General features: G+C 43.6%; 1 long non-coding RNA gene across 1 annotated transcript; it reads right to left on the reverse strand.

Moving 5' to 3' along the window:
• Positions 1-17,667: 17,667 nt before the first annotated feature.
• LOC120399664 lies at positions 17,668-18,843 on the reverse strand. The gene is made up of 2 exons (XR_005595285.1): positions 18,752-18,843; positions 17,668-18,077 (listed from the first exon to the last, which is right to left on the reverse strand). It is a non-coding gene; the product is annotated as an uncharacterized LOC120399664 (long non-coding RNA).
• Positions 18,844-20,643: the final 1,800 nt, after the last annotated feature.

Genomic DNA, 20,643 nt, shown 5'->3' on the forward strand with positions numbered 1-20,643 from the left:
CCCCTTGGATCTTAACACAAGGAGAAATTAACCATTCCCCATCCTTTCCCCCACCAGCTCCTGGTGAGTCCAGACCCAATTCCCTGGGATCTTAAAACAAGAAAGAAAAAAAAATCAATCAGGTTCTTAAAAAGAAAACTTTTAATTAAAGAAAAAGAAAGGTAAAAATCATCTCTGTAAAATCAGGATGGAAAATATTTTACAGGGTAATCAGATTCTTATGACCCAGAGGAACCTCCCCGCCCTCTAGCCTTAGGTTCAAAGTTACAGCAAACAGAGGTAAAGTCCTCTCAGCAAAAAGGAACATTTACAAGTTGAGAAAACAAAAAGAAGACTAACACGTATTGCCTGGCTATTACTTACAAGTTTGAAACATGAAAGACTGATTCAGAGAGATTTGGAGAGCCTGGATTGATGTCTGGTCCCTCTCAGTCCCGAGAACGAACAACCCCCAAACAAAGAACACAAACAAAAGACTTCCCTCCACCAAGATTTGAAAGTATCTTGTCCCCTTATTGGTCCTCTGGTCAGGTGTCAGCCAGGTTTACTGAGCTTCTTAACCCTTTACAGGTAAAAGAGACATTAACCATTAACTATCTGTTTATGACAACAGGGTAAACTCATAAATTGTTTGCCCTCTATAACACTGATAGAGAGATATGAACAGCTGTTTGCCCACCCAGGTATTAACACATGCTCTGAGTTAATTAATAAGTAAAGAGTGATTTTATTAAATACAGAAAGTAGGATTTAAGTGGTTCCAAGTAGTAACAAACAGAACAAAGTAAGTCACCAAGCAAAATAAAATAAAATGCACAAATCTATGTCTAATCAAACTGAATACAGATAAAATCCTCACCAGTTCCAGAATGCTCCCTTTTACAGACTAATCTCCTTTTAGCCTGGGTCCAGCAATCACTCACACCCCTTGCAGTCACTGCCCTTTGTTCCAGTTTCTTCCAAGTATCCTGGAAGGTGGAGATGCTCTCTCTTTAGCCAGATGAAGACAAAATGGAGGTGTCCCCCAGGGGTTTAAATAGACTTTCTCTTGTGGGTGGAGACCCCCTCCTCACTCCTATGCAAAGTCCAGCTCCAAGATGGAGTTCTGGAGTCACCTGGGCAAGTCACATGTCCATGCATGACTCACAGTCTTTACAGGCAGAAGCCATTGTCCACATGGTATCTTGTATGTCTCCAGGAAGACTTCATATGTGGATTGTAGCATTCAGGAGAGGGGATGAGTCAATGGAGATGACACCAAACATGATCCCCAGAAGGATACGGGATGGGTTGCAGAGGATTGCAAGGGTGAATAAGAATCTAGAGGACTTGCAGCCAGAGAGAACAGGAGATAGACCGGAGAATCCACCGTCACCAGGAAAAGGCAGGTCTACGTGATTGGGGACTCCTTACTGAGAAGAATAGACAGGCCTGTAACCAGAGCTGATCCAGAGAACAGAAAGGTGTGGTGTCTGCCGGGTGCTAAGATATGGGATGTGGACCTGAGGCTAAAGAGGATCCTAACAGGAGCGGGAAAGAATCCACTGATTGTCCTTCATATGGGAAGGAATGATACAGCTAGATTCTCGCTGGAACATATCAAGGGAGGTTATGCCAGGCTGGGGAAGACACTTAAGGAAATCGAAGCTCAAGTGATCTTCAGTGGGATTCTGCCTGTTCCTAGAGAAGGGCAACAAAGGTGTGACAAAATTATGGCGATCAACAGATGGCTCAGGCAGTGGTGCTCTAAGGAGGGCTCTGGGATGTATGGCCACTGGGAGGCATTCATGAACAGAGGACTGTTCTCTCAGGATGGACTTCACCTGAGTAGGGAGGGAAATAGACTTCTAGAATGGAGGCTGGCACAACTGATTAAGAGAGCTTTAAACTAGGAATTGGGGGGAGATTGTTGGGAGATGTCCAGGTAATCTCCATGCCGGATTTTAACATTGAGAGGGAAGAAAACTAAGCAAGAAAGGATACTTTCATGGGTAGGAGAATGGACAGAAGAAGGAAGGGTACTGTAGATACAATTCTAATAGATGATACTGGTGGTAGAACGTCTGGGCCTAATCGGGTAAAGAATATGAGTGAAGCCAAACAACAAGAATTAAGGTGTTTGTACACCAATGCGAGGAACCTAGGTTACAAAATGGAGGAACTAGAGTTACTGGTGCAGGAAGTGAAACCGGATATTATAGAGATAAGAGAAACATGGTGGAATAGTAGTCATGACAGGTATTGAAGGGTATGTGCTGTTTAGGAAAGAGAGAAATAAAGGCAAAGGTGGTGGAGTAGCATTGTATATCAATGATGAGGTAGACTGTAAAGAAATAAGAAGGGATGGAATGGATAAGACAGAGTCCGTCTGGGCAAAAATCACATTGGGGAAGAAAGCTACTAGAGCCTCCCCTGAGATAGTGCTTGGGGTGTGCTATAGACCACTGGGATCTGATTTGGATATGTATAGAGATCTTTTTAATGTTTTTAATGAAGTAAATACTAATGGGGATTGTGTGATCATGGGAGACTTTAACATCCCAGATATAGACTGGAGGACAAGTGCTAGTAATAATAATAGGCCTCGGATTTTCCTGGATGTGATAGCTGATGGATTCCTTCACCAACTAGTTGTTGAAACAACAAAAGGGAATGCCATTTTAGATTTGGTTTTGATGAGTAGTGAAGACCTCATAGAAGAAATGGTTGTAGGGGACAATCTTGTTTCGAGCGATCATGAGCTAATTCAGTTTAAATTAAATGGAAGGATCAACGAAACTAGATCTGTGACTAGGCTTTTTGATTTCAAAAGGGCTAACTTTAAAGAATTAAGGAAATTAGTTAGGGAAGTGGATTGGACTGAAGAACTTGTGGATCTAAAGGTGGAGGAAGCCTGGAATTAATTCATGTCAAAGTTGCAGAAACTATCAGAAGCCTGCATCCCAAGAAAAGGGAAAAAATTCAAAGTCAGGAATTGTAGACCGGGCTGGATGAGCAAGCATCTCAGAGGGGTGATTAAGAAAGGGCAGAAAGCCTACAAGCAATGGAAGATGGGAGGGATCAGCAAAGAAAGCTACCTTATTGTGGTCAGAACATGAAGGGATAACGTTAGAAAGGCCAAAAGCCATGTAGAGTTTTCCCTTACAAAGGGAATTAAAACCAATAGTAAAAGGTTCTATAGCCATATAAATAAGAAGAAAAAAAGAAAGAAGTGGGACCGCTAAATACTGAGGATGGTGTTAAGGATAATCTAGGCATGGCCCAATATCTAAAGAAATACTTTGCCTCAGTCTCTAATGAGACTAATGAGGAGCTTAGGGATAATGGTAGGATGACAAATAGGAATGAGGATATGGATGTCGATATTACCACATCTGAGGTAGAAGCCAAACTCGAACAGCTTAATGGGACTAAATTGGGGAGCCCAGATAATCTTCATCCAAGAATATTAAAGGAACTGGCACATGAAATTGCAAGACCATTAGCAAGAATTTATAATGAATCTGTAAACTCAGGGGTTGTACCGTATGACTGAAGAATTGCTAACATAGTTCCTATCTTTAAGAAAGGGGGGAAAAAAGTGATCCAGGCAACTACAGGCCTGTCAGTTTGACATCTGTAGTATGCAAGGTCTTGGGAAAAAAAATTGAAGGAAAAAGTAGTCAAGGATATTGAGGTCAGTGGTAATTGGGACAAAATACAACATAATTTTACAAAAGGTAGATTGTGCCAAACCAACCTCCTTCTTTCTTTGTGAAGGTAACAGATATTTTAGACAAAGGAAATGCAGTGGATCTAATTTACCTCAATTTCAGTAAGGCATTTGATATGGTACCTCCTGGGGAATTATTAGCTAAATTGGAAAAGATGGGGATCAATATGAAAATTGAAAGGTGGATAAGGAACTGGTTAAAGGGGAGACTACAACGGGTCATACTGAATGGTGAATTGTCAGGCTGGAGGGAGGTTACTAGTGGAGTTCCTCAGGGATCGGTTTTGGGACTAATCTAAATTAATCTTTTTGTTACTGACCTTGGCACAAAAAGTGGGAATGTGCTAATAAAGTTTACAGATGACACAAAGCTGGGAGGTATTGCCAATACAGAGAAGGACTGGGATATCATACAGGAAGATCTGGATGATCTTGTAAACTGGAGTAATAGTATTAGGATGAAATGTAATAGTGAAAAGTGCAAGGTCATGCATTTAGGTATTAATAACAAGAACTATTGTTATAAGCTGGGGACGCATTAGTTGGAAGTAATAGAGGAGGAGAAGGACCTCGGAATATGGTTGATCACAGGATGACTTTGAGCTGCCAGTGTGATATGGCTGTGAAAAAAGCTAATGCGGTCTTGGGATGCATCAGGCGAGGTATTTCCAGTAGAGATAAGGAGGTGTTAGTATCGTTATACAAGGCACTGGTGAGACCTCATCTGGAATACTGTGTGCAGTTCTGGTCTCCCATGTTTAAGAAGGATGAATTCAAACTGGAACAGGTTCAGAGAAGGGCTACTAGGATGATCCAAGGAATGGAAAACCTGTATTATGAAAGGAGACTCAAAGAGCTTGGCTTGTTTAGCCTAACCAAAAGAAAGCTGAGGGGAGCTATGATTGCTCTCTAGAAATATATCAGAGGAATAAATACCAGGGAGGGAGAGGAATTATTTAAGCTCAGTACCAATGTGGACACAAGAACAAATGGATATAAACTGGCTATCAGGAAGTTTAGACTTGAAATTAGACGAATGTTTCTTACCATCAGAGGAGTGAAGTTCTGGAACAGCCCTTCAAGGGGAGTAATGGGGGCAAAAGACATATCTGGCTTCAAGACTAAGCTTGATAAGTTTATGGAAGGGATGGTATAATGGGATAGCCTAATTTGGGCAATTAATTCATCTTTGACTTCTAGTGGTAAATATGCCCAATGGCTTGTGATGGGATCTTAGATGGGGTGGGATCTGAGCTACTACAGAGAATTCTTTCCTGGGTTTCTGGCTGCTGAGTCTTGCCCACATGCTCAGGGTTTAGCTCATCACCATATTTGGGGTCAGGAAGGCATTTTCCTCCTGAGCAGATTGGCAGAAGCCCTGGGGGGTTTTCGCCTTCCTCTGCAGCCTGGGACATGGGTCACTTACAGGAAGATTCTCTGCACCTTGAAGTCTTTAAACCATGATTTGAGGACTTCAATGGCTCAGACACAGATTTGATACAGGAGTGGGTGGGTGAGATTCTGTGGCCTGCATTGTGCAGGAGGTCAGACTAGATGATCATAATGGTCCCTTCTGACCTTAATGTCTATGATTCCAAGATGCATTGTTCCCCAAGTGCTTCCTGATCCGGTACTTAACTTTGTGAATTCCTTCCTAAAGAAACTGACCAAATGCCTCACAAAGCTTACTTTGAAGTCCCCCATGAGAACCAGGGTCTGTGATCTAGTAACTTCTGTTAGTTGCCAGAAGAAAGCCTCGTCTACCTCATCCCCCTGGTCTGGTGGTCTATAGTAGACTCCCACTACAATATCACCATTGTTGCTCACACTTCTAAACTTAATCCAGAGATTCTCAGGTTTTTCTGAAGTTTCATACTGGAGATCTGCTCTCTTACATACAATGCAACTCTTACATACAATGCAAATTGTCAACTGACATGAAAATCCATATTTATGAGAGATGTTTTATCCGCTCTTCTACATGGCTCAGAATCATGGATGATTTACACCAAATATACCAAAATATGAACCAGTTGTCATATCAGATGCTTGTGTAAAACTCTTCAAATAAGATGGCAAGATAGGGTGACAAATGTGGAAGTGTTAATTTGTGTTGATATGTCATTCATCAGAATGTTGATTAGTAAGAAAAAACTCAGGTGGCTTGGACATGTGAAGCAAATGCCTGTTTTCAGGAGCCTGAAGAGTGTGCTGTATTCTTAATCTCACAAAGGGTCTAGAAAGAAAGGCAGACCACTGCACAGATTTCAGGATTCTTGCAAGGATGACTTGGTATCCTTTGGAATTTCTATGGATGATTAGGAAAGTAGTGCAGAATGCTGTTCTGGTTGATGGAGCCAGTTTGTAAATGGAATGAAGCATTGTAAGAAGGACTGGATCAAGCTTTGTGATGGCTGGTGTCAGAGGAGGAAAGAATCTGCTGCTCAGATCTGGAGCATTGCTAGTATGTGGGTGTGCCCTACCCATGGATGAGTCTGTCACTCACACATCAGACTCAACAGCAATCAAAGAACTCGGCACATACACCATGCTCTGTAAAGAGTGATGGTGCCATTATATATGTTTGTTTTGGCTGTGACTCACCATGCCAAATAAAACAAAAACCCAAAAACATGTTACATTATAAATTCTCACCAAAGATGAGAGGGTCTTTGTCATTCTGGCTACACACTCCAGAAATTATGCTCCTCTATGGTTAGTTTCTCTGTCGGTCAAAATCTCAGCTGATGATATCAATTGATATAGCTGGTGTAACTTGGGGTATGTCTACACTATGAAATTAGGTCACTTTAATAGAAGTCGATTGTTTAGAAATCGATTTGAAACAGTTGATTGTGTGTGTCCCCACTAAGCGCATTAAGGCAGAAGTGTGCGTTCACAGTACCGAGGCTAGCATTGACTTTTGGAGCATTGCACTGTGGTAGCTATCTCACAGTTCCCGCAGTCTCCACTACCCACTGGAATTCTGGGTTGTGCTCCCAGTGCCTGATGGGGCAAAAACATTGTTATGGGTGGTTCTGGGTATATGTCATCAGGCCCCCCTCCCTCCCTGAAAGCAACGGCAAAAAATCGTTTCTCGCCTTTTTTCCTGGGTTACCCATGCAGATGACATACCACGGCAAGCATGGAGCCCGCTCAGCTTACTGTCACCATATGTCTCCTGGGTGCTGCTGACAGACGCAGTACTGCATTGCTACACAGCAGCAGCTCTTTGCCTTTACAAGTTAGCAAAAACGGTTAGCAGCCGTATTGTACCGCCTGCTGATGTCTCCTGGTTCCTCCTGCCCGGCCTTGGTGAGGTCAGTCATGGGCGCCTGGGCATACATGGGTGCTCCTGGCTGGCCTCAATAAGGTCAGTCAGGGGCGCCTGGATAAAAATGGGAATGACTCCATGTGTTCCTAGGCACCCCTGACCAACCTAACTGAGGTCGGCTAGGAGCACCCACAGGACGATGATGACGGTTAGCAGTCGTATTGTACCATCTGACGTCCGCAGGGCAAGGCAAGGGGATGCTGCTGTGATACTGCAGTACCGCATCTGCTAGCAACACCCAGGAAACATATGGTGACAGTGAGCTGAGTGGGCTCCATGCTTGCCATGGTATGTCGTCTGCACTGGTAACCCAAGAAAAAAGGCGAGAAATGATTTTTTGCCCTTGCTTTCAAGGAGGGAGGGAGGGATGCCTGATGACATGTACCCAGAACACCTGCAACAATGTTTTTGCCCCATCAGGCATTGGGAGCACAACCCAGAATTCCAGTGGGGCGAGACTGTGGGAACATTACCGTAAGCCAGCCCTCTAAGCCATGTTGTCAGTCGCCTCTCCCTCAGTGAGAGCAATGGCTGAGAATCATTTCGCACCTTTTTTCCATGCAAATGCCATACCATGGCAAGCACGGAGTCCGCTGAGATCGTCACGGCAGTTATGAGCACTGTAAACACCACGCACATTATCCTGCAGTGTATGCAGCACCAGAACCTGCAAAAGCAGCCGAGGAGATGATGGCAGTGCGGTGTCGAGAGTGATGAGGACATGGACACAGACTTCTCTCAAAGCACGGGCCCCAGCAATGGGGCCATCCTGGTGGCAATGGGACAGGTTCATGCCATGGAACATCGATTCTGGGCCCGGGAAACAACCACAGACTGGTGGGACCACATAGTGTTGCAGGTCTGGGATGATTCCCAGTGGCTCCGAAACTTTCGCATGCGTAAGGGCACTTTCATGGAACTTTGTGATTTGCTTTCCCCGCCCTGAACCACAAGAATACCAAGATGAGAGCAGCCCTCACAGTTGAAAAGTGAGTGGCGATAACCCTCTGGAAGCTTGCAACGTCCGACAGCAACCAGTCAGTTAGGAATCATTTTGGAGTGGGCAAATCTACTGTGGGGGCTGCTGTGATCGAAGTAGCCAACACGATCACTGAGCTGCTGATATCAAGGGTAGTGACTCTGGTCATAGTGGATAGTGCAGGTCATAGTGGATGGCTTTGCTGCAATGGGATTCCCTAACGGGGCGATAGACGGAAAGCAAATCCCTATCTTGGGACCGGACCACCAAGGTAGCCAGTACATAAACCGAAAGGAGTACTTTTCAATGGTGCTGCAAGCATTGGTGGATCACAGGGGATGTTTCACCAACATTAACGTGGGATGGTCGGGAAAGGTACATGATGCTCGCATCTTCAGGAACTCTGGTCTGTTTGAACAGCTGGAGAAAGGGACTTACTTTCCAGACCAGAAAATAATCATTGGGAATGTTGAAATGCCTATCGTTGTCCTTGGGGACCCAGCCTACCCCTTAATGCCATTGCTCATGAAGCCATACACAGGCACCCTGGATAGCAGACAAGAGCTGTTCAACTATAGGCTGAGCAAGTGCAGAATGGTGGTAGAATGTGCCTTTGGACATTTAAAAGTGCGCTGGTGCAGTTTACTGACTCAGTTAGACCTCAGCGAAACCAATATTCCCATCATTATTACTGCTTGCTGTGCACTCCACAATATCTGTGAGAATAAGGGAAGACATTTATGGTGGGGTGGGAGATTGAGACAAATCACCTGGCCGCTGATTACACACAGCCAGACACCAGGGCAGTTAGAAGAGCACAGCAGGGCATGCTGAGCATCAGTGAAGCTTTGAAAACCAGTTTAATGACTGGCCAGGTTACAGTGTGAAAGTTCTGTTTGTTTCTGCTTAATGAAAACCCGCCCCCTTGGTACACTCTACTTCCCTGTAAGCCAACCGCCCTCCCCTCCCCCCTTTGATCACCGCTTGCAGAGGCAATAAAGTCATTGTTGCTTCACATTCATGCATTCTTTATTACTTCATCACACAAATGGGGGGATAACTGCCAAGGTAGCCTGGGAGGGGTGGGGAAGGAGGGAAGCACCAGGTGGGGTGGTGGAGGAGCGGATGAGGGAAGGACAAGGCCACACTGCACTTCAAAACTTATTGAATGCCAGCTTTCTGTTGCTTGGGCAGTCCTCTGGGGTGGAGTGGTTGGGTGCCCGGAGGCATCTGGGTGAGGAGGCTATGGAACTTCGGGAGGAGGGCGGTTGGTTACACAGGGGCTGCAGCAGTGGTCTGTGCTCCTGCTGCCTGTCCTGCACCTCAACAATATGCCGGAGAAAATTAGTTTGATCCTCCAGTATTCTGAGCACTGCTTCCTGCCTCCTTTCATCACACTGACACCACCTATCATCTTGATCCTGACACCTGTCCTCTCACGCGTCCTTCCTGTCCTCGCATTCATTTTGTGTTTTCCTGCACTCTGACAGTGTCTATCTCCACGCAGTCTGCTGAGCTCTTTCAGTGTGGGAGGACTGCATGAGCTCAGAAAACATTTCAGCGTGAGTGAGTTTTTTTAACCTTCTAATCTTTGCTAGCCTCTGGGATGGAGATGATACGGGGAGCATTGAAACATTTGCAGCTGCAGGAGGGAAAAAAAGGGAGAGTAGTATTTAAAAAGACACATTTTAGAGAACAATGTGTAGACTTTCACGGTGAACCAAGCTGTTAACATTACATGGTTTCAAACAGCAGTGCCTTCATTTCCCATACCAAGCACCTGCTGGGTTGGCCATTTAAAATGGGTTGGCCATTTAAAAGGAGGGGCTGTGGTTTTCGGGTTAACGTGAAGCACAAACCCAACTAATCCCCCACTCCCCCCCACACCCACACCCTATTCTCTGGGATGATTGCTTTACCCCTCCCCCCACTGTGTGGCACACACCGGGGATGATTTCTGTTCAGCCACAAACAAACAGCCCAGCAGGAATGGCCACCTCTAAATGTCCCCTTAATAAAATTCCCCTATTTCAATCAAGTGACCATGAAGGATATCACTTTCCTGAGGATAACACAGAGAGATAAAGAATGGATGTTGCTTGAATGCCAGCAAACACCAGGACCATATGCTGCCATGCTTTGTTATGCAGTGATTCCAGACTACGTGCTACTGGCCTGGCGTGGTAAAGTGTCCTACCATGGAGGATGGAATAAGGCTGCCCTCCCCAGAAACCTTTTGCAAAGGCTTTGGCAATACATCCAGGAGAGCTTCATTGAGATGTCCCTAGAGGATTTATGCTCCATCCCCATACACGTTAACAGATTTTTCCAGTAGCTGTACAGGCCGTGAATGCATCCCAAGTCTTCAGTGCAAATTAATCATTAAACACGCTTGCTTTTAAACCATGTTTTATATTTACAAAGGTACACTCACCAGAGGTCTCTTCTCCGCCTTCAAGGTCCATGAGCCCGCATTGGGTGGGTTGGGAGGATACTGGCTCCAGGGTGATAAACAGTTCCTGGCTGTCAGGGAAAACGTTTTCTCCTCTTGCATGCTGTGCGACATCTTCAACGTCCTCCTCATCATCATCATCTTCCTCGTCCCCAAAATCCACATCCCTGTTGCATGAGAATCCATTGATGGAGTCCATGCACAGGGCTGGAGTAGTTGTAGGGGCACCCCCTAGAATGCCATGCTGCTCATCATAGAAGTGGCATGTCTGGGGCTCTGAGCCGGAGCGGCCATTTGCCTCTCTGGTTTTTTTGTAGGCCTGCCTCGGCTCCTTAAGTTTCACGCGGCACTGCTGTGGTTCTCTGTTATAACCTCTGTACTTCATGCCCTTGGAGATGTTTTCAAATATTCCAGCATTTCGTCTTTTGGCATGGAGTTCGGATAGCACAGATTCGTCTCTTCGAGCTCTTTTGTGATTCTGGGACTGCATGGTCACCTGTGCTGATGAGATCTGCATGGTCACCTCTGAGTTCACCACGCTGGCCAAACAGGAAATGAAATTCAAAAGTTCGCGGGGCTTTTCCTCTCTGCCTGGCCAGTGCATCTGAGTTGAGAGTGCTGTCCAGAGCAGTCACAATGGAGCACTCTGGGATAGCTCCCGGAGGCCAATACTGTCAAAGCAGCAAAGAATCCTGTGGCACCTTATAGACTAACAGATGTTTTGCAGCATGAGCTTTCGTGGGTGAATACCCACTTCTTCGGATGCAAGTGAATACCCACTTCTTCGGTCTGCTTGCATCCGAAGAAGTGGGTATTCACCCACGAAAGCTCATGCTGCAAAACATCTGTTAGTCTATAAGGTGCCACAGGATTCTTTGCTGCTTCTACAGAACCAGACTAACACGGCTACCCCTCTGATACTTAATACTGTCAAATTGCGTCCACACTAACCCAAATTTGACCCGGCAAGATCGATTTCAGCGTAATCCCCTCATCGGGGAGGAGTACTGAAATCCATTTTAAGAGCCCTTTAAGTTGACAAAAATGGCTTTGTCGTGTGGACAGGTGCAGGGTTAAATCGATCTAATGCTGCTAACTTTGACCTAAACTCGTCGTGTAGACCAGGGCTTGGTATCAGTGGAGTGACTTTAATCTCCCCCAACTGAAGATCTGGCCCTATATGTTTGATGTAGTGGCATATGGGTTTAAAACTTAGCTGAATATTATCCACTGGATTTTAAAGTCTATTATAAAATAAAGAATATTAATTTTATGTTTCTCATAATTAATTTCCCATGACAAACAACATAATATGTTGCTGTTTTAATATTGTGCCTGAGCTACTATAGCCTTTGATTATGTTCAGGGAAAGGAAACAGGATATATTAGATATGCAACGACAGAACATATTGTTATATATTCTTCCTACATTATGTCAGGTGGAGGCAATTAAAAGGGGGCCAAATCCTGAAGGTCTTTAATTCTGTTCTTATTCGAGCAAAAGTCCCATTCTCATTTTACTGTTCTCTACTGTGCAGATTTCCTAGGTCCTATCCTTAAACTCTGTATATCCAAAAGTACAAGATCTCATGGCTTGTCTGACCAATTGCTTCATCCTTTGTACAGAGTGATTTAGCCACACATTTCAATTTGTTCTAAACCAGCTAGGATCTGATCGAAAACCTGTTGAAATCAATAAAAAAAGACTCCCATTGATGTCAATGTGCTTTGGATCTGGCCCCTGGTGAGGAGTTGTTTTGCTAGCTGACACATTATTTTTGAGCGGTGTGTTTTCAACCATGGTACTTTCATATGTTCACTTTTTCTTCAAATGACTAAATTGTGAGGTGTTCCATTCTTAATTTAAAAAAAAATGGTGTGTAGCAGGCAAGGTGATAGTAAAAGACGTGACTACACTGATGTCTTTACTCTACAATACTTCAAAGTTGACCTTTCCCCCTGCCATTGTGATTGCATTAGCCTGACCACAAGTTTTAATAGCATTTCTGTGACTTCAATTGTTTCTTATTTTTGGTTTCTAATTTTTTTTTAAAGAGAGACAATTATTTTTCCTTACCTTGAGGCTCCATCAAAGACGTGTTTAAAAATAAAACACACAAAGATATATCTAATTGAATTTTTTAAAGATAGAAATCTAGTTAAACAGAATGGGTAAATACTTGTAACTTTCTCTAAGAGATAAAGCATACATTTTTGAATACTTTGAATTAATTCAAAAATGGTTTACATGAAAAAGCTCTAAAGTAATACAAGAATCTAAGAACATATTACCGTGCTTATCTATATAAATTGCTTATACACCTCTCATCTCACACTGTAGTATTAAAAAAAAACCTTTTCTGATAACTACACACTTGTGATTGCTTTGTGTTTTCCTTCACATCAAATGCAGCTATTTCTTTTCTCTTATTTATGCTTTCTCCACTCTATAATCTTTATCTAAGTATTCTAAACAATTACACTTGATGTAACACCACTGAAGTTGGATAGAATGTAAGAAAGGCAAAATATAGTCCATGACCTACATCATCTACAAGTAGTCACACATGCAGGTGAAGTGTCCATTAGAGCTTGTTTACGTTGTAGTTATTATTAACTGATATTGCCAAAGCACTATTTTGAAGGAATTGTTTTAGGGAACCTGGACTTCTCCATCCCTGAACCATCTGTTTCTGCATATTCATAGAAGGGCACCATACTGTGAAACAGTCTTTATATCTTTTATTCTGACTCTTAGAAAACATTTCCATCAGTATAAAACATGTTTAATCATAATAGTAAGACACTCCAGGTCATGTGCTTTGAGCACTTCACTTTACCTCATGCCTGACAATGCACCTGAGGGAGCATGGCTTAAGGACTCATTACAACACATGGAATGTCATGTCCTATTGTTCAAATGTGACTGGCTGATGTAGTAAGAGATGATGCTGCAATGCAAAGACATTAAAAAACCAGAGTTCTTTCCTAAAGCAAAGATATTAATTTTTTTTAAAGGCTGTGGTGACCTTTTTTTAAAGCCAGCTAGCATGGGATCCACTCTCCACAATTGTTTCAATGTCAGAAAACTCTGTCCTTTTGAAAATGTCAATAACAAAATAAGGATAAAGAATGAGGAGTACTTGTGGAGCCTTAGAGACTAACAAAATTTATTTGGGCATAAGCTTTCATGGGCTAAAACCCACTTCATCAGATGCATTCAGTGGAAGATACAGTAGGAAGATATATATTAATTGATATATATTGATAATTGATTAATCTCATTAGAGTTGGTATGGCAACACCCATTGTTTCATGTTCTGTGTATATATATATATATATATATATATATATATCTTCCTACTGTATTTTCCACTGTGTGCATCCGATGAAGTGGGTTTTAGCCCACAAAAGCTTATGCTCAAATAAATTTGTTAGTCTCTAAGGTGCCACAAGTACTCCTCATTCTTTTTGCTGATACAGACTAACACGGCTACCACTCTGAAACCTGTTAAAATAAGGATGCTGAACATTGTTTTTTTTGATATTTTGAAAGGAAGGTGCCCATTCAAATCTATGAGATTTTTTCCCTGTGATAAACTGACACATTTTAAGAGTCTGGGAAGAAGTTCTGATTGATATCATATCACTGTAGTAATATTCACTTCTGATATGTTCACATAGCTAAAGATTGGCACTTCTCATTATCAGTAAATGGCTTAGTTTAATAGCAGAAGACTGAATCAATATAATAAAGTCTAATACAGTCAGACCAGGTTAATCCTTGCTTTGTTGAACTGTGTATCTACATATCTAGAAGACTGTAAGTGGTAACCAGGCTGCTGATGTGCCTTTTGCACTGATTAATCTGAAATCCTTCTATTCCAAAGGTAAATCTGCCTTGGATATACCTTTTTCAGAACTGCTAATTGTCTGCTGCTGGTGGTAAGCTGAAAGCTTTTGATTTTATTAAAAGAGAATGTTTGTCGGGATATTTTATATAATGCATAGCCTTTTGGACAATGCAAAAAAAATAATTAAATATAAACTACAGGTCTGTTGTAATCATATTACAGTGAAGCAATTGTTCTTCACAGTACAAACATGCTACCAAGTTAGTCCTATATTAATGGGGTAGTGTTTGACATGGAGAATTTGAGCACCACTTAGCTTTGTTTTCAATCAGATGAAGCTACCACATCAGAAAAAAAACTACCTTCACAATTGGCACTAAAGCACCAATGCAGCAAAGCGCTGAAGCATATGAGTAGTCTCATTGAGTTCAATATGCTCAAAGCTGAACCTGTGGTGATCAGAGCCTAAATCAGTAGTAGCCTGGTTGCTCACCTAGCTCCCATTGAAATCAAAGGAAAGACTGCCATTGATTTCAATAAGATTTGCAGCAGGTCCCTCATTAGCCATTAGAAAAGACAAAGGACTGAATAGGGATAAAGACTGATCTGTTCTCTCATCCGTGGTGATGGCCCTTTCTGGTCAAAGTTGAGGCTAGAGCTAGACAAAAAAATAGGGTTTATGCCACAGAAAATGGAATAAAAATGACTTTGTCAGAAACCCGAAAGCCAAGTTTGAAAACTAAAAATTGTTAGACAAACCCTGAAAATTCTCCATCAAAGAAAAGTTTCAATAGAAATTTTCCCACTAGCCAGATAACTGCAGTATTGCCAACTTCAAGAGATCAAAAATCATGAGTCAGACCCCCCAAATCATGAGAATGGCCTCAAAATCATGACATTTTAACAAAAGATTCTATTGTGTTTTTTAGGTCAGTCTCTTGATTTTTGAATGCCCCCTGCCCATCCCCAGGGTGTGTGCATGTGACAATTAGTGTTACCCTCTCTCCCACATGTATTGTATAAGGTGATTTTGGCCCTTGATTCCCTCACATCTGCCCACCTCCTGCCCAGCAATTAATCCTGTCCCCAAGTCCCTCATCAGTTCTGTCCCCACCCAACCCCCCTCAATTCAGCTCCCCCTTCAATTCAGTCCCCAGCCTCCATCATCCCCACCCCAGCAGTTCAGCCCCTCCTACCCCATCAATTCCCACCACCCTCATTTTACCCTTCCAGCACTCACCCCGTCTGCTCAGAATCCACTGTCAATATAAGCCCACCCCACTCCATCAGCCCTCACCCTCATCACTTCAGCCCACAGGCGCCAACTTTTTTCTGCGCCGGTGAGTGCTCCCCCCCCCCCGGCCTCGCCCTGACTCCACCCCTGCCCCAAAGTCCCCGCCCTACCTCTGCCCCTCCCTGCCCCTATTGGACCCCTCCCCAAATCCCCACCCTTGCCCCACCTCCTCCCCCAGGTGCAGCGCATTCCCCTTGCTCCTGCTCCCTCCCAGGCTAGCCGCGTGAAACAGCTGTTTCGTGGCGCAAGCGCTGGGAGGGAGGGAGGGGGAAGAAGCAGGACGTGGCAGCACACTCAGGGGAAGAGGAGGAGCAGAGGCAGAGTTGAGTTGAGGCAGGGCAAGGCAAGGAGCTGCCGATGGGTACAGAGCACCCACCAATTTTTCCCTGTGGGTGCTCCAGCCCCGGAGCACCCACAGATTCAGCCCCCTGCAGCCCCCAGACTCACCTCTGCTCCTTAGGGTTCTTTACCCTCTCCAGGTTTGGGGGCGACTGCAGTGGAGTCCTGTCTCCCACTTCCCAGGCTGGCAGGGGAGCAGCCCTGGCACTGACAGGATTTCTGACAGTAAAATTAAGCCTCACTTTCAGAGCCCTCAAATGTCAGGATTTTTTCTTTTTTTTTCTCTTTCAGTTGATTCAGTTGCTTATTTGTTGTTTTCCTGCTGGGGTGTAGCCACTTGTTAGCTTGATAGTTTTGTTTATCTGATATGTAAATGAATTATCAGGGTTTTTCTAAGTACTTTGGAATTAACTGCCTGGTGGAGAAGTCACATTTCTCTGCTTAGGGTGGGGTAACTCTTGTTTGACTGGAAACACATTAGAATGTGCTAAGGCTGAGAAAACTAAATCAATCCTGCCATTTGAGAGCTTTATTGGGAGATCAGGAGTGAGGCTTAATTTTACTCAGAAATCACGGCTCTCGCGATCAGTCCGTCAGAGTTGTCCTGTCTATAACTGTGCTCTGTCCATTCATCTTCCCCACAACATGCCTCCTGCACTGGGGCTGGGAATGATGGGGTGAGACTAGCCCTGCACCATCTGGGGAGTCCCCTGTATTTGGGGAATCTCCATGTAGCCAGTTAAGCTGCTTTAAGAATTTTTGGCCCACCAGAGCAGCACAAAGCAACCTTACCACAGGGTCTTTTTTCCAATTGTTTGGCCAAATGCCTCCAAGTTTTAGTCATTTGGCCAAATTGCTAGCTTTAGTGTGTGACTGTTGCGTAGATGGTATTCAGGGTAGTCATCTATGCCAATCTAGCTCTTAGGGAAATTGTTCATCTCCACTGATGCTGGTATGGAGCACAGTTTCCCCTTCCATTAGAAAAACTTAGAATTGACAACAATAAAAAACCTTAAGAAACAAAATGTGTTTAAATTAAAAGGAGAATTTCATCATTTAGGGTGCTCCAGTATGTGGCTAACCAGTGATTCAAACTCCAAAGGGGAAACTCTAGGTTTGCATAAAATACATGAGCTAGTCCTTCCATTCACTGGGGCTTTTTCTTACCCTGCTGATATTTCACAATTTTCATCCTTGTGCCTATTTTAAAAGCTAGAATTTGTTACTTGGGGGGAAAAAATCATTGGAGATAATCAGGTTGCAGTATACCCTTGAGATCTGGCACTTGTATTATACCTGCTTCTGATATAATTTTGTTTCGATATACTATCAGAATAGATACATCTCAAACAAGTAACAAAGCAAGAGCGGGGCATAGCTTAAAGTGACAGGTATAATTTCTATCACAGCCTCAGTAGTGTAAATGAGCTTATTATTTTGAAGACTAGACCAAATCCTAAAATGTTCAGTTGTAATCACTCTATTCAATATATTTTCCTGCTTCAAAACCTGCTCTGAGGAGATCTAAAAAGCTCGAGGGTGCATCACAGTGGAAGCTTCAGCTACCTGCAACATTGTTTTCATATTTTAAAGTAATAGTTTAACTTTAATATAACTTTATTCTTCAAGCTTGGGAAATTAATGTGATGAACAGAAGTGTTTACGAAGTTCAAGAATGGAACACATGGGGTCAAATTCTAATCTCAAATTACACCACTTCAGACATGGAGTAACTCCATTGAAGTCAAAAGCATTACTCCAGGTGTACAGTAGGGTACTGTGGCAGAGCTCCGACCTTGTCCCCGTGGATCCCGTGCTTCCAGGTGGTTTATGCTAGCCTCAGAGGCACACTGTGACCCTCCACATAGCCCGTGGTCCTCTCTGCACAAAAAAGGGGCAAGAATGCTGGCCCACTGCTCCTGGGGCCACGCCCCTCATACTGAGCAGTCCTTTCAAATGAGAGGAGATATGCCTCTACGTCATCCTCTGCCATCATCTTTGGCAGACAACTGGTTGCCCTCAGGGTTCATGTCCCATCGGACCCCCCGGGCCTGGGTGGTAAGGATCTCAGCTGGTCCACTACCTCATGCAGGAGGGCTCGATCTTGGGTTGCCTTTTTCATTAACAATTGGTTAGTTTCCTGCTGTAATCTCATGGACTCCTGTTACACCATTGTCTGAGCCCGGGTTGCCTCCTGCTGGGCCACCATGGCTTGCACCAGCACTCTCACCACCTCCTCCATTGTGGTACAAACAAAAACCCAAAACCAAAATCCCCAGTGCAGTTTTTTTTGTTTAAAAAACCCCTCTTTGTTCCGCCACGCTGTGAACAGTCACGATCCCACTCCCGACACCAGTTGTGGCAGAGCTCTGACCTTGTCCCCATGGATCCCGTGCTTCCAAGAGGTTTATGCTAGCCTCAGTGGCTCACTGCGACCCTCCACGTAGCCCTTCTCTCTCTAGGGCCAGGGTACAGTCTATTGAGCCCTTTTCATCATAAACCAGCAAGGAGAGAACTCCCACAGTCTTTGTTGTCACTATGGGCTTATTCAAGAACAGTTGAGTCTCCTGTCCTGAAAGGAACCAGTCTTCCCTTCCCAGGAGGTGTTTCTGTAGTGGCAGGTTGGGGGGAACCCAGGCCCTCTCTCTCATCTGGGTTCTGGCCCAGGGACCTTAATGGCAGCAGCTGTTGGCAGCCAAACTTTCACTACCAGAGTCGCTACATTTCCCTGGGCCACTTCCCCACAACTCCCCTGCTTCTCTCTCTCAATGCCTGCTTCACACTTACCTTAGGGCTCCTTTTCCAGTGATTTCAGGGTGTCTTCATTACCCAGCCCTTCAGCCACACTTCCTCCTCTCTGGCTTCCTGGCTCCCTTTGGCCTGACTGGAGTGAGCCCTTTTATAGCATCAGAGGGGCCTTAATTAGAGTCAGGTGCTTAACAGCCTCACCTGACTCTTAGCAGGTTAATTGGAGTCAGGTGTTCTCATTAGCCTGGAGCAGCCCCTGCTCTGGTCACTCAGGGAACAGAAAACTGCTTATCCAGTGGCCGGTATATCTGCCTTCTACTACTCTGGTGTTACCAACTGGCCTGGGTCTATCACAGTACATAAAAGGAAAAAAAAATATTGGGCCATATTATACAGTTACAGATCATCTTTATCAGTGTTTCTCCACAGAGATCCAAGAAAGCAGAAAGATATTAATGTCTACTTCTCATGCACATATTATGCACTATATAAAGATTCTAGTTCAGTTTCTCTTTCTCATACACAATTATTAAAATATACTATTAGCTACTTAAAATGAGGCGATTAAGGTGACCAGACACACACAGTGAATGGCAAGTAGCAAAAGCAGAAAGATTTGTAATCCATAGGCGTCATTTGCATCAACTAGTTGATGAAAAAATACATTCATGAGGCCAAACTGTGAACCTCTTGCTCACACTGGTGAACAGTTACTCAGATGAGTAGCCCCATTACATTTAGTGAGACAACTCATCTGAGTAACTACTCCCAACTCCCAAGCTATACCAGGTTCACTGTCGGGCCCATAGAAATCTGGATTGTTTGATGAATGTTTCACAAGGAAAAAGTATGGTTTACATTATTGTAAGTTATCTAATTAAATAACTTCACCAGCTGCACTGTTGAGGAAACAGACCTCTTGCTGAAGATGTAATATGGGGTTATTGCTGGCATATCTAAATAAGGACAAAGGGGCATACCTGAAGGGAGATATAAATCCACATATCTTAGCAAACCAAATGATCTGTCACAGAACAGTATCTGGTAAACCACGTTCATGATACTGAAAAAAAACAGCTGTTGTCATCAGCTAATGGGTCTTTTTTCAGCATGTTCAAGACAGTCTTTAAATGCTCACTCCTACAAGCTTTTTCTGTCTACATAATCTGTCAGGAAATGTCACCACTGTATCCCAATACCAGTGAATAGAGTCAACTTCAGAACAATGCTTACATGTTTACACTGAAATTGTTTTCCCTCAGTAAGCATGAATGTATACACCTTCATTTTGTCAGCAAAACCTCGGGAAAATCCATAAAGACATATAATTCCTGAAAGTCAGCTTAGCATTACCGGTAATATTGTATTTCACTGGGCTCGTATGTCAAGTGAATTTTTGGCACTTCCATGTTAGCTAGTAATCATTTAATTACAATGCAAAAAACCATGGCATGCCTAATGTAATGGAAAAAAAATATGGTGTCATTACAAAGGGCCAAATACTGAAGTCCTTACTTAGGCAAAATTCTCCTCTTCCTCTTGGACTCAGACCAAGCAATGGTAATCCACCCTTTCATGACCTGCATGTACCATTATTGCCACTCCTTATGCCTAGGAATAAAGCCACACAACCTGGAACAGCTACATGTAGATCAGAATGCAGCAGCTCCTCTGTTGAGCAACACACATTGATGTAGTTACAGCACCCCAATAATCTGTTCTCTATACACACTTCCCACTGAATACAAAGTCTGGTTCAAGATGTCTGCCCTTGACACCAAAAAACCCTCCAAGGGACTTACCATAGTTACCTGAAATACCATCTCTTCCTCTGCAAACATGAACTCCTATGGCGGCAATATTTCATTGGAACAATGACTGCAGCAGGCAGAACTTACCTATGAGCTGGCCTTAGAATATGGAACACACTA

This window comes from Mauremys reevesii, linkage group 2, assembly GCF_016161935.1.
Source record: "Mauremys reevesii isolate NIE-2019 linkage group 2, ASM1616193v1, whole genome shotgun sequence".
NCBI lineage: Eukaryota > Metazoa > Chordata > Testudines > Geoemydidae > Mauremys > Mauremys reevesii.